This window comes from Pristiophorus japonicus, chromosome 10 (genome assembly GCF_044704955.1).
Source record: "Pristiophorus japonicus isolate sPriJap1 chromosome 10, sPriJap1.hap1, whole genome shotgun sequence".
NCBI lineage: Eukaryota > Metazoa > Chordata > Chondrichthyes > Pristiophoridae > Pristiophorus > Pristiophorus japonicus.
In genome coordinates, this window is record NC_091986.1 from 96416153 (window position 1) to 96430047 (window position 13895).

Here is a 13895-nt window from a genome sequence, read left to right on the forward strand (position 1 = left end):
CCCAGATATCGCCCATTTAGGCATAAAATGGTAAATAACGGCTACTTATCGCGTTACTTTCGGCATGTAATTAATGCTGTGAAATAATAATACCACTTGCCCACTTTTCTTTGGCATAAGGATCAGAATGGGCGAAACCAACGCCCATTATATCGCCAAGCATTACTTTCGGCACCTTGGCCACATATTGCCAAAAATATTGCTTGCCGAGAAACCAGCGGAGAAAAAGTTGCTCTCACCTGAACTAAACCCAGCGGTATGGACGCCATTTTGTAAATCGGAGGTCAGTTCATATAAAAGGCTGCTTCAACTTCTGGGGAGTTTTGACGTACTCTGGAGGTCTTTTAAGGAAATTTGAACATCTGAACAAACATCTTATCATACTGTGGATGATTTGAAGTTATTTTAGGTGTCTTAGTAGGCGAATTTATTACTTGTGAACAATTGGTATAATACTGAGAGTTTTGGAATGGGGCCTGTAATTTCTCAGCCTGTGTTGATGACCACGCACATGCTGCAGACTAGAGATGGCAGAAGGTATATTCAACAGCATTATGAGCTTAATCAAAGAGGTGCCAGACTGCTGAGGAGGACGAGACTTTACACCCCATGTACTTACAGGGAGAAGCGGTCTTTCCTGAACTTGTCCGATAACACGTGCCTTAGAAGATTGCGCTTCCACAAAGAGGTTATTAGTGAGATATGCCAGCTCATCAGGGGAGATGTGCAGCCTGCCAGCACCTTCAGGACCGCACTGTCCATCGAGGTCAAGGTCACTGTGGCACTTGCCTTCTACGCATCGGGTTCTTTTCAGGCCTCATCTGGTGACATTTGCACTATATCTCAGCATGCCACACATTGCTGTATTCGACAGGTCACTGAAGCCATTTACGCATGCAGGATGGACTTTATCAGCTTCCCTATGACCAGGGAGGCACAGACTGAGAGGGCGCTAGGATTCTCCAGAATTGCAAATTTCCCCAAGGTTCAGGGAGCAATAGACTATATGCACATCGCCATGTGGGTACCTTTTCAGGATACAGAGGTTTTTCGGAACTGAAAGGGATTCCACTCCATGAATATGCAACTCATTGTCAACCACAACCAAATTATAATGGCAGTAAATGTAAAATTTCCGGGCAGCATCCATGATGCTCATATCCTGCATGAGAACGATGTATATGACATGTTTACCAGTCAGCCACAAGGTCAATGCTGGATGTTTGGTGATAAAGGATATGGCCTCGCCACCTGGCTGATGACCCTCCTGCATAACACCCAGACAGAAGCCAAGAAGCGATACAACGAGAGCCACAGAGCCACACGCAATATCATCGAGAATACCATTGGAGTGCTTAAGCAGCCCTTTCAATGCCTGGACCACTCAGGAGGTGAGTTACAATACCACCCTGAGTAGGTAACTCAATTCGTGGTGGTGTGCTGCATGCTGCACAACTTGGCTATCAGGAGGGGAAAAGAATTGCCAGAAGGGACTGCCGGTCCACCTCAGGGGAGAGAGGAAGAGGAGGATGAGGAAATGGACGTTGACCTCGGGCCAGGCAATCAGGCTGATGATGAAACCATGCCCTCGCCCCCCCCCCCTCTAGACCGCAGGAAAGGGCCAATGGTGGTGACATAGCTGCAAGACTCTTACGTCAGCAGCTCACAAATGAGCGCTTTGCTTGAAATAACATTGGTCGTATTTACAAAGCTGCAACACTGCTGTGTCTGCAGCTCATACATGGATGCTGTGCATTACCTTGGTGACAGTTAAAGTTTAAGTTGATTCAAGTTAAGTTTAATTATCCCCTTTCATGTTAAGGAATCATCAGTGTGTAATGGTGCAGCTATCTGAGACAATGCGCAACAAGATTATGTGAAATAAAAAATATTTAATGAGAACATTTGTATGAAATCATAATTATAAGTTTAAAAAACACTCCACCCCATCCCACAACAAATTTATAACTTTTATATCATTCATTCAATGTTGAACATTTCCAAAAACACTTTATAAACATAGAACACAAATGCAAAAAAACAAGGTGCCCCCCCTCCCCACAAACCTCCCAACAAAAGAGTAGCACAACATAAAAATACTGAGACCAAGACAACACATGCGGCCATACATCTCACTTTCCTTTTCCCCCCCGCTTCTCCTCCCCATCTCTACCCCTTCCCCTCCTGACTCCAAGCCGCCTGGCCGAGGAGCTCCTCAGGTGCTGCTTCATTGGGGGGGGAATGAAAGCAGAACCATTGCTTGGATGGATACGGGTTGGACGGTCCCGAGATGGGAACGTGCACTGAGCCAGAAGCAAGATCTTTCTCCTGGCTCTCCAGTGTCGTTGGCAATGAGCGTGAGGCACCTTGGGGTCCAGTGCCATGCTCCGGGACCACTGGGAGGCCTCTGCCACCAGTGTTCCTGGCTATCACCTCTAGGGCCTCCGCCAACTGTAGCATGTACTCACTCATGGTAGTGGATAAGCTGGCCAATCTTTTGAGATATGCCCCCCATTGTCTGTAGGATCTGCTAACCTATATTAATTTCCTCCTGGTCAAGTGTACTATGTCACCACTTAAATGTGCCGCTCGTGGAGCAGACCAGCTGCGTCGAACCAACCTCCGCATAGTCGACGCCGTCCTGGAGACACCTCGGGTGCCCTGCGGCAAGGTGCTTGGGCCTGATACATAGAAACATAGAAACATAGAAAATAGGTGCAGGAGTAAGCCATTCGGCCCTTCGAGCCTGCACCACCATTCAATAAGATCATGGCTGATCATTCATCTCAGTAACCCTTTCCTGCTTTCTCTCCATACCTCTTGATCCATTTAGCCGTAAGGGCCATATTTAACTCCCTCTTGAATATATCCAACAAACTGGCATCAACAACTCTCTGCGGTAGAGAATTCCACAGGTTAACAACTCTCTGAGTGAAGAAGTTTCTCCTCATCTCAGTCCTAAATGGCTTACCCCTTATCCTTAGACTGTGTCCCCTGGTTCTGGACTTCGCCACGGTGGAGGAGGGAATGGCCGCAGGAGCACTAGATGTCATGGGTTTCAACTGCATTAAGGAGCTTGGCGATGGAGGCTCCTCGAAGTCCGCACTCTCATCCATGGAGAAGGCACCCAGCAGCTCCATGGGCGATAATCAGGGCACCTCAGCACCAGATGCACGATCGTCCGGCGACTCCAGACCCGCACCCCTAGCTTCTGGACTCGGTGGTGTTGCATGGCGCCGCGCTGCTGGCTAAGCTCTAAAACATAAATGAGTTTATTCAAGGAGAAGGGGGTGCTATGGTCACAAGCTGATTCCAATGCTACACACGGCATATGCACGACAAAAGCACCACTGCTATCAAAATCATCACAGACTTCACATTTCATGATCATGACCAAATTTTGCATTGCAATGAATCTCATGAGGCCATCATTATTTAGAGAACATTTTTATCAATAATGTATCATCTATTATTGGTCAGATTTGAGTGGCTATGGCATCTATTGACTTTACATCACGCAATGGTGTATACTTTACTCACGTGGCATCATCTCAGTTTCTGCTGCTGCATGTGTGGCTGACCGGGGGTGGCTCCCCACTAGTGCCAGCACCTGCTCCTCGATGTCGGTGAGCTCGATGATGGCTGGTGACCCGCCACCCGTTCGCCGCTGCTCGGCCCTATTCCTCGAAACCTTCTGTAAAAGCTAACACCAGCACGACATGGCATGTGATCATTTCGTGAGATCATTGCTAGGTATTGTCACAGAGACCACTGCAACACATAACCGACAGATGTAATCATGATTATTATAATTATCATTCTTTATCTAAAGATGTAACAGAGATTTTGAGTAAAACATTCCCGGTATAAGTGCAAGACATCACATCATTACACTGACAATTCAAATTATATAAATATATAAGTGCATGTAAATAAATGTAATACTTACTCTGGCAGAACCAACAAGGTCGTTCCAGCGCTTGCCACATTGGTTGCCCTCACGCACCTCGTTGATCACCGATGAGACCACCTCGGCTATGTCGGCCCATATCCTCTAGTAGACCATTGGGGTGGTCTTCCCACGCCCACCCTGGGTCAATTGACCCCAGTGTGATTCCACCACCTGCAGGAGGGAGGCTTTTGTCTCGTCAGAGAATCTTCTCACTCGTTTGCGTCCTCCCAATTGTCCCTCTCCCACCTCACTGCTTTCACCAGCATCAGTCACCACAGCATGCTGTGTCATCTCCTACATCCTTACATTTTAAATATTTTTTCGACAGAAACTCGGTGGCAACAATGTTCTTCGTACTCAGTAGGCCTTTTGCTGCTGGTAAATCTCTCTTCTGCCTCCCAAAACAGCCAAACAAGCACACAATACATGCACATACGCTTTCAGTTCCTCTCTGCTCCCTCTCTCTCTCTCCTGGTCTGCACATGCATTAATGACCTCTGACCTCCTGACACACAGGAAACAGCTGTTGCCATTCCATTGCTATGGACGCCGACACTTTATGGCAGAAGGTCAAAAAAATTGAATGCTATCACCCATTTCAGATCGCTCGCGGTAACTCCCATTTTATAAAATGGAAAGTTGGGGCTTTGAAAATGGGTGATAATGCGGCGATCTCAAAACCCATATCTACTGCCAATGCTGGAAATAACGCCCATTTTTGGGCAATCTGCACAATAATGGAAAATCTAGTCCATGGAGTTTCCAAGCACTATTTGTTGATCTCGATGCCGCTTTTCTCACAACTGGCAATGACGCGGTCTTTTGGACTAGCAGGGTGACCAGCAGAGCTCAGAAAACATGGATTGGCTGCAATCCACAACAGCCGGGGTGCTGTGCATTCGCAAATCGTGCAAACAAGGACTGTTTCTCTCGCCTCACCAGCAGCAGCGCTCGGGAGACCAGTCACCCATTCTGGTAGATTCCCGTCCAAAGCAGGAAGTTTGGGAACCCTAGTAAAGAAAGACTTGAAAAGAAGCAGAAAGACTTGGATTTCTTATAGCATCTTTCATGACCACCGGACATCTCAAAGTGCTTTACAGCCAATTTTTTGGAGTGTAGACATTGTTGTAATGTAGGAAACGCGGCAGTCAATTTGCACGCAAGCAATCTCCCTAAAAACAGCAAGTGATGATAATGACCAGATAATTTGCTTTTGTTATGCTGATTAAGGGATAAATATTGGCCAAGACTTTGGGGATAACTCCCCTGCTCTTCTTTGAAATAGTGTCATGGGATCTTTTACATCCACTTGAGAGAACAGACGGGGCCTCGGTTTAACATCTCATCCGAAAGATGGAATCTCCGACAGTGCACTGCTCCCTCAGCATTGCACTGGAGTGTCAGTCTCAATTGTATTGTGCTCAAGTCCCTGGAGTGGGATTTAAACCCGCAACCTTCTGACTCAGAGGCAGGAGTGCTACTCACTGAGCCACAGCTGACACTGCTGTGTTAGTAAGTAAGGGTATCCAAGAACCTAATAAGGGAGCTGGAATATGAGACCCTTGATTGCCACCATCATGATCACTAAGGAGCCTGATGGGAAGAAGTGGGATTGAACACCAGCCTCCAAAGGACCATGGCCCGAATGTTGCAGTCGGAATAGCGTTGTGGCTATAAGAACATAAGAATTAGGAACAGGAGTAGGCCATCTAGCCCCTCGAGCCTGCTCCGCCACTCAACAAGATCATGTCTGATCTGGCCGTGGACTCCGCTCTACTTACCCGCCTGCTCCCCATAACTCTTAATTCCCTTATTGGTTAAAAATCTATCTATCTGTGTTTTGAATACATTCAATGAGCTAGCCTCAACTGCTTCCCTGGGCAGAGAATTCCACAGATTCACAACCCTCTGGGAGAAGAAATTCCTTCTCAACTCGGTTTTAAATTGGCTCTCCCATATTTTGAGGCTGTGCCCCCTAGAACTAGTCTTCCCGACCAGTGGAAACAACCTCTCTGCCTCTATCTTGTCTATCCCTTTCATTATTTTAAATGTTTCTATAAGATCACCCTTCATCCTTCTGAACTTCAACGAGTAAAGACCCAGTCTACTCAATCTATCATCATAAGGTAACCCCCTCATCTCCGGAATCAGCCTAGTGAATCGTCTCTGTACCTCCTCCAAAGCTAGTATATCCTTCCTTAAGTAAGGTGACCAAAACTGCACGCAGTACTCCAGGTGCGGCCTCACCAATACCCTGTACAGTTGCAGCAGGACCTCCCTGCTTTTGTACTCCATCCCTCTCGCAATGAAGGCCAACATTCCATTTGCCTTCCTGATTACCTGCTGCACCTGCAAACTAACTTTTTGGGATTCATGCACAAGGAGCAGTGTTTCTGTAGTGTAGTGGTTATCACGTTCGCTTAACACGCGAAAGGTCCCCGGTTTGAAACCGGGTGGAAACATTTTTCCCCCAGATCGGGGGGGCACGGTTTAATGTTTTTTGTTTACTCCCAAAAAGAGTTTCATGCACAAGGACCCCCAGGTCCCTCTGCACCGCAGCATGTTGTAATTTCTCCCCATTCAAATAATATTTCCTTTTAATGTTTTTTTTTCCAAGGTGGATGACCTCACACTTTCCGACATTGTATTCCATCTGCCAAACCTTAGCCCATTCGCTTAACCTATCTAAATCTCTTTGCAGCCTCTCTGTGTCCTCTACACAACCCGCTTTCCCACTAATCTTTGTGTCATCTGCAAATTTTGTTACACTACACTCTCTCCCCTCTTCCAGGTCATCTATGTATATTGTAAACAGTTGTGGTCCCAGCACTGATCCCTGTGGCACACCACTAACCATCGATTTCCAACCCGAAACGGACCCATTTATCCCGACTCTCTGCTTTCTGTTAGCCAGCCAATTCTCGATCCATGCTAATACATTTCCTCTGACTCCGCGTACCTTTATCTTCTGCAGTATCCTTTCTGTGTGGCACCTTATCGAATGCCTTTTGGAAATCTAAATACACCACATCCATCGGTACACCTCTATCCACCATGCTCGTTATATCCTCAAAGAATTCCAGTAAATTAGTTAAACATAATTTCCCCTTCATGAATCCATGTTGCGTCTGCTTGATTGCACTATTCCTATCTAGATGTCCCGCTATTCCTTCCTTAATGATCGCTTCAAGCATTATCCCCACTACAGATGTTAAACTAACCGGCCTATAGTTACCTGCCTTTTGTCTGCCCCCTTTTTTAAACAGAGGCGTTATATTAGCTGCTTTCCAATCTGATGATACTTCCCCAGAGTCCAGAGAATTTTGGTAGATTATAACGAATGCATCTGCTATAACTCCCGCCATCTCTTTTAATACCCTGGGATACATTTCATCAGGACCAGGGGACTTGTCTACCTTGAGATCCATTAGCCTGTCCAGCACTATCTCCCGACTGATAGTGATTGTCTCAAGGTCCTCCCTTCCCACATTCCCGTGACCAGCAATTTTTGGCATGGTTTTTGTGTCTTCCACTGTGAAGACCGAAGCAAAATAATTCTTTAAGGTCTCAGCCATTTCCACATTTCCCATTATTAAATCTCCCTTCTCATCTTCTAAGGGACCAACATTTACTTTAGTCACTCGTTTCCGTTTTATATATCGGTAAAAGCTTTTACTATCTGTTTTTATGTTTTGCGCAAGTTTACTTTCGTAATCTATCTTTCCTTTCTTTATTGCTTTCTTAGTCATTCTTTGCTGTCATTTAAAATTTCCCAATCTTCTAGTTTCCCACTAACCTTGGCCACCTTATACGCATTGGTTTTTAATTTGATACTCTCCTTTATTTCCTTGGTTATCCATGGCTGGTTATCCCTTCTCTTACCGCCCTTCTTTTGCACTGGAATATATTTTTGTTGAGCACTATGAAAGAGCTCCTTAAAAGTTCTCCACTGTTCCTCAATTGTGCCACTGTTTAGTCTGTGTTCCCAGTCTACTTTAGCCAACTCTGCCCTCATCCCACTGTAGTCCCCTTTGTTTAAGCATAGTACGCTCGTTTGAGACACTACTTCCTCACCCTCAATCTGTATTACAAATTCAACCATACTGTGATCACTCATTCCGAGAGGATCTTTTACTAGGAGATCGTTTACTATTCCTGTCTCATTACACAGGACCAGAATTAAGATAGCTTGCTCCCTTGTAGGTTCTGTAACATACTGTTCTAAGAAACAATCCTGTATGCATTCTATGAATTCCTCCTCAAGGCTACCCCATGCGATTTGATTTGACCAATCGATATGTAGGCTAAAATCCCCCATGATTACTGCCATTCCTTTTTCACATGCCTCCATTATTCCCTTGATTATTGTCCGCCCCACCGCTATCAGCGCTCACCGTTATTATCGACTTACTCGGACAATGGCATTCGGTATCCACACATGCGCAGCTAACATGGAAATTCGAAAGTTGCTCTCAAGAGTTACCCTGCTCCTCCACCAGGTTTGCTACACCGGTACCTCACAGAGAGACTCAGCATTGGACTATACGTAAGGGCATGAATTTACGGTACTTAGCCACTATATACACACTAAACATGTCATATAAGTCAGGGCTAGTTTGAAGAGATGCAAGGAACCTATCTTACCACCATTTAAAATTTGTACATATTTAATGAAGCCAAGATTCAGTCTAAAGGAGATTTTTAGATGGCAGTAACTTGTATAACACATCTGTGAGACTCAGGTGTCTGATTTTTTTTCACATTTATGTGACATAATCCTGGAAGTACATGAAGAGGAGGCCTGTTAAAAAGAAATAGGGAGAAAAATGGCTATTCCACAAGGGGTGCTGCTGTTTATGTATGTAATGTACAGAATGGGAGTCCAACACAAGGAACAACAAAGAAGAGTGAGACACCATATCTGCAGGCTTATTTGGAGGGAGTATTACCCACCTCAGTGAGGATACAGGGAGAGGTGGTCTTTTGAGATGACATCGGAGGAACTGCGTGTGAGAAGGCTACGCTTTAGTAAAGAGGCAATCGGTCACCTCTGCGAGATGTTAAAGGAGGACCTTCAGCCGCGTTCTAATTCCTGCAGTGACCATGACGATAACCACAGCAGTCACATTTTATGCATGTGGGTCATTTCAGTCAGGCACTAGTGAAATGTGCAACATCAGCCAGATGCTTTATTCTGCAGGGCTTTTGAGTTAATCAACTTTGACATGCCCCTAGCGCAGCAAAGGGAGAGGTCTATTATATTCTATAGGATCACTGGATTCCCCAAAGTGCAAGGGGCTGTCGACAGAACCAATATCTCATTGAAGGTACTGAATGATAAACCTGTTACATATATAACACAGGAAGGAGTTCTATTTATTAAATGTTCTCAGGTAGTGTCCCCCCCTCCTTCAAATCTGCCATCATCACACCTCTCAAAAAGGCAACCCTTGACCTCTCTGTCCTTCCAAACTACTACCCCATCTCCAACCTCCCTTTCTTCTTCAAAGTCCTTGAATGTGTTGTCGCCTCCCAAATCCGTGCCCATCTTTCCTGGCACTCCATGTTTGAATCCCTCCAAACAGGTTTCCACCCCTGCTACAGAACTGAAACAGCTCTTCTCAAAACCACAAATGACATCTGATGTGACTGTGACACAGTTGACCATTCCATCCTCCTCCAACGCCTCGCCACCGTTGTCCAGCTAGGTGGGACTGTACTCACCTTGTTCCATTCTTATTTATCTAATCGTAGCCAGATAATCAACTGCAATGGCTTCTCTTCCTACTCCCGCATCGTTACCTTTGGTTCCCCCAAGGATCTGTCCTTGGCCCCCTCCTATTTCTCATCTATATGTTGCCCTCAACGACATCATCCGAAAAAACAGTTAGTTTCCACATGTACGCTGATGACCCCCATCTCAACTTCACCACCACCTCTCTTGACCCCTCCACTGTCTCTAAATTGGCAGACTGCTTGTCCGATATACTGGATGAGCGGAAAAACAAAGCCATTGTCTCCGGCTCCGCCACAAACTCTGTTCCCTAGCCACCAACTCCATCCCTCTCCTTGGCAACTGTCTGAGGCTGAATCAGACTGTTCGCAACCTTGGTATCATATTGGACCCCAAGATGAGATTCCAACCATATATCCATGCCATCATTAAAACTACCTATTTCCGCCTCTGGAACATCGCCCAAGTTCGCCCTGCTCAGCTCATCTGCCGCTGAAACCCTTATTCAAAGTTCTGCTGCCGTGTCCTAATTCGCACAAAGTCCCATTCACCCATCACCCCTGTGCTCATTGACCTACTATGTTAAAGGTGCTATATAAATACAGGTTGTTGTTGTTGATGATCCTTTGCGATGGACATCTGTGGATCATGAATGTCAATGCAGATCATTAAAGCTGGCAAGTGGTTACTTGGGCCTAAAGAATCGAAAGTCTCTGGAGCTGATTCATGATTCCTTTATCCTTCACCACTCAAACGTACATGACACCCTCACTAGAGTGCGGCAAGCTTCTGGACGGAACTTAGACGACAAGGCCTACCCGCTAAAGCTGTGACTAATGACACCCTACCGCAGAGCCAATAGTGCTGCACAGAAGCAGTAGCACTGTGCACAAATGTGCACGTGCCAAGTGGTGGAGAGCACAATCGGGGTGCTGAAATCACACTTCCGGTGCCGGCACAGCTTGAGAGCGTTTTTTGCAGTACTCTCCTGTCAAAGTGTTGAGGATTGTGATGGCCTGTTACACATTGCACAACTTTGCCTGGCTGGGAGGACTGAACTTTAACCAGGAAGATAAGATGCTGGTTGAAATGGACCACATGGAGGATCCCAACCTGGATGTTTGTGGATCACCCGAGGAATCCACAGCTGCAGCAGGCAGGGTGGCTCGAAGGTAGCTGGTTGCTCATGCATTTGGACAGTGGTGAAAGTGGCAGGATGCCTGCTCCTCTCCCCGGGAAAGCACACAAAAGAACAGGCAAGATTTAAAGTGAAACAGTGAACTTTTATTGAAGCAGCAAATATTCAGTGCAAAACTATTAAGAAACATTGAGGTAATTATTGCAAAACTATACATAAACTATGAGGTGCTTAGTGCAAATCTTCAAATAAAACATTGAGATAACCAGTCATTTTCTACTTTGGAAATAGATGTAACATCAACATGGTTGATATTAATAAAACATTTCAAACAGTTACAAATAACTTCAGACTAAATCAAATACAGCAGCAACAAAACCAATTATAATACAATCATAAAGGCGATATAAATAACAATAACAAAAATATGACGATAACAACAATAAAAAAACGAAGAGCAAAAATAACAGACTTTTCCCTCACAGGCATACCAGAGAGTCACTGCGACAAGGTCTGAGTCTCACTCTGCCCCGGAACTGACCACTCTTGTGCCAAGAGCATGCAATCTGTGTCTTGTCTGTTGGCTGTCATCAGGAAACTCGAAGCTGGGGTGCTGCTGCTCCAAGTGGACATTGCGAGAAGTAGCATCCATTAGAGGCACATCTTCTGGCTCTTGGACCTGTGTTGTGTCTGCGGTGGGAGTCGGCACGGGGGGCTTCATGGGTGTCATAAGAACATAGGAAAAATAGGAGCAGGAGTAGGCCATTTGGTCTCTCGAGCCTACTCTGCCATTTAATAAGGTCATTGCTGATCTGATCCTGGCCTCACCTCCACTTCCCTGCCATAACCTTGACTCCCTTATCATTCAAAAATCTCTCTATCTCCATCTTAAATATATTCAATGGCCCAGCCTCCACAGCTCTCTGGGGTAGAGAATTCCACAGATTCCACACAACCCTCTGAGAGAAAAAATTCCTCCTCATCTCTGTTTTAAGTAGACGACTCCTTATTCTGAAATTATGCACAGTAGTTCTAGATTCCCACACAAGGGGAAACATCCTCGCTGCATCAACCCTATCAAGCCCCCTCAGAAACTTACACCTTTCAATAAGATCACTTCTTATTCAAAACTCCATTGAGTATAGGCCCAACCTTCTCAACCTTTTTTCATAAGACATCCCCTTCATCTCAGGAAAAAACCTAGTGAACATTCTCTGAACTGCCTCCAATACAACTGTATCCCATCGTCGCCCCCCTGACCTGCGAGAGAACAGCTCCGCAGGTCAGGCTATAAAAGAGCTGGAGCGGCATACCACTGCAACCTCCAGCGCGAGCTGCTCCAAGTATGCGACAATTTTGAGATGGGCGACTGGGTGACGTCATCAAAACCCTGGTCGCCGTTTTGGAGCGTGAAAAGGAACATCGGGAGGACCCAGGTACAGAGGAGTGGGAAGGTTGGAGTGGATGAGCGGCGAGCGTTTGTGGCAGAGGTGTGACAGATGAGATTACGGGGCCCAGAAGAGCCGAGGGCCCAGGGGCATCACCGGCCAGCCCACACTGCGATACGTGTGCGTGCTAGGTCCGTGCAGAAGAGCAGGTCTAAAGTCTTCTTGGTTAATCCTTGTCACTGGACCAAGACTTAGCTCTGACCAAAGATGTCTCGGAGCGACTGCAGGGTATCCCAGAGGGGGAAAGTGAACAGCTAGTTGTCGTGCTGCATATAGGTACCAACGATATAGGTAAAAAATGGGATGAGGTCCTACAAGCTGAATTTAGGGAGCTAGGAGTGAAATTAAAAAACAGGACCTCAAAGGTAGTAATCACAGGATTGTTGCCAGTGCCACGTGCTAATCAGAGTAGAAATAGCAGGATAGCTAAGATGAATACATGGCTTGCGGAGTGGTGCAGGAGGGAGGGATTCAAATTCCTGGGACATTGGAAACGGTTCTGGGGGAAGTGGGACCAGTACAAACCGGACAGTCTGCACCTGGGCAGGACCGGAACCAATGTCCGAGGGGGAATGTTTACTAGTGCTGTCGGGGAGGGGTTAAACTAATATGGCAGGGGGATGAGAACTGATGCAGGGAAACAGAGGGAAGTAAAATGGGGGTAGAAGCAAAAGATAGAAAGAAGAAAAGTAAAAGTGGAGAGCAGAGAAACCCAAGGCAAAAAAGCAAAAAGGGCCACATTACAGCAAAATTCTAAAGGGACAAAGTGTGTTAAAAAGACAAGCCTGAAGGCCCTGTGCCTCAACGTGAGGAGTATTCGTAATAAGGTGGATGAATTAACTGCGCAGGCAGCTATTAAGGAATATGATGTAATTGGGATTACAGAGACATGGCTCCATGGTGACCAAGGCTGGGAACACAACATCCAGGGGTATTCAACATTCAGGAAGGATAGACAGAAACAAAAAGGAGGTGGGGTAGCATTGCTAGTTAAAGAGAAAATTAACGCAAAAGTAAGGAAGGACACTAGCTTGGATGATGTGGAATCTGTATGGGTAGAGCTGCGGAATACCAAAGGGCAGAAAACGTTAATGGGAGTTGTGTACAGACCACCAAACAGTAGTAGTGAGGTTGGGGACAGCATCAAACAAGAAATTAGGGATGCGTGCAATAAAGGTACAGCAGTTATCACGGGCGACTTTAATTTAAATATAGATTGGGCTAACCAAACTGGTAGCAATAAGGTGGAGGAGGATTTCCTGGAGTGTTTTAGGGATGGTTTTCCATACCAATATATCAAGGAACCAACTAGAGGGCTGGCCATCCTAGACTGGGTGATGTGCAATGAGAAAGGAATAATTAACAATCTTGTTGTGCGAGGCCCCTTGGGGAAGAGTGACCATAATATGGTAGAATTCTTTATTAAGATGGAGAATGACACAGTTAATTCAGAGACTAGGGTCCTGAACTTAAGGAAAGGTAACTTCGATGGTATGAGATGTGAATTGGCTAGAATAGACTGGTGAATGATACTTAAAGGGTTGACGGTGGATAGGCAATGGCAGACATTTAAAGATCACAGTAGTAGTGAGGTTGGGGACAGCATCAAACAAGAAATTAGGG

At 45.7% G+C, this 13895-nt stretch overlaps 1 protein-coding gene and 1 non-coding gene across 2 annotated transcripts in view; both read left to right on the top strand.

Annotated features, from left to right (window-relative positions):
- Positions 1–13895, top strand: part of LOC139274773 (short transient receptor potential channel 6-like) — a 277996-nt gene that overhangs the window by 95467 nt on the left and 168634 nt on the right. The gene's annotated exons all lie outside the window — the stretch shown is intronic.
- trnav-aac (transfer RNA valine (anticodon AAC)) lies at positions 6342–6414 on the top strand. Its single transcript has one exon. It is a non-coding gene; the product is annotated as a tRNA-Val (tRNA).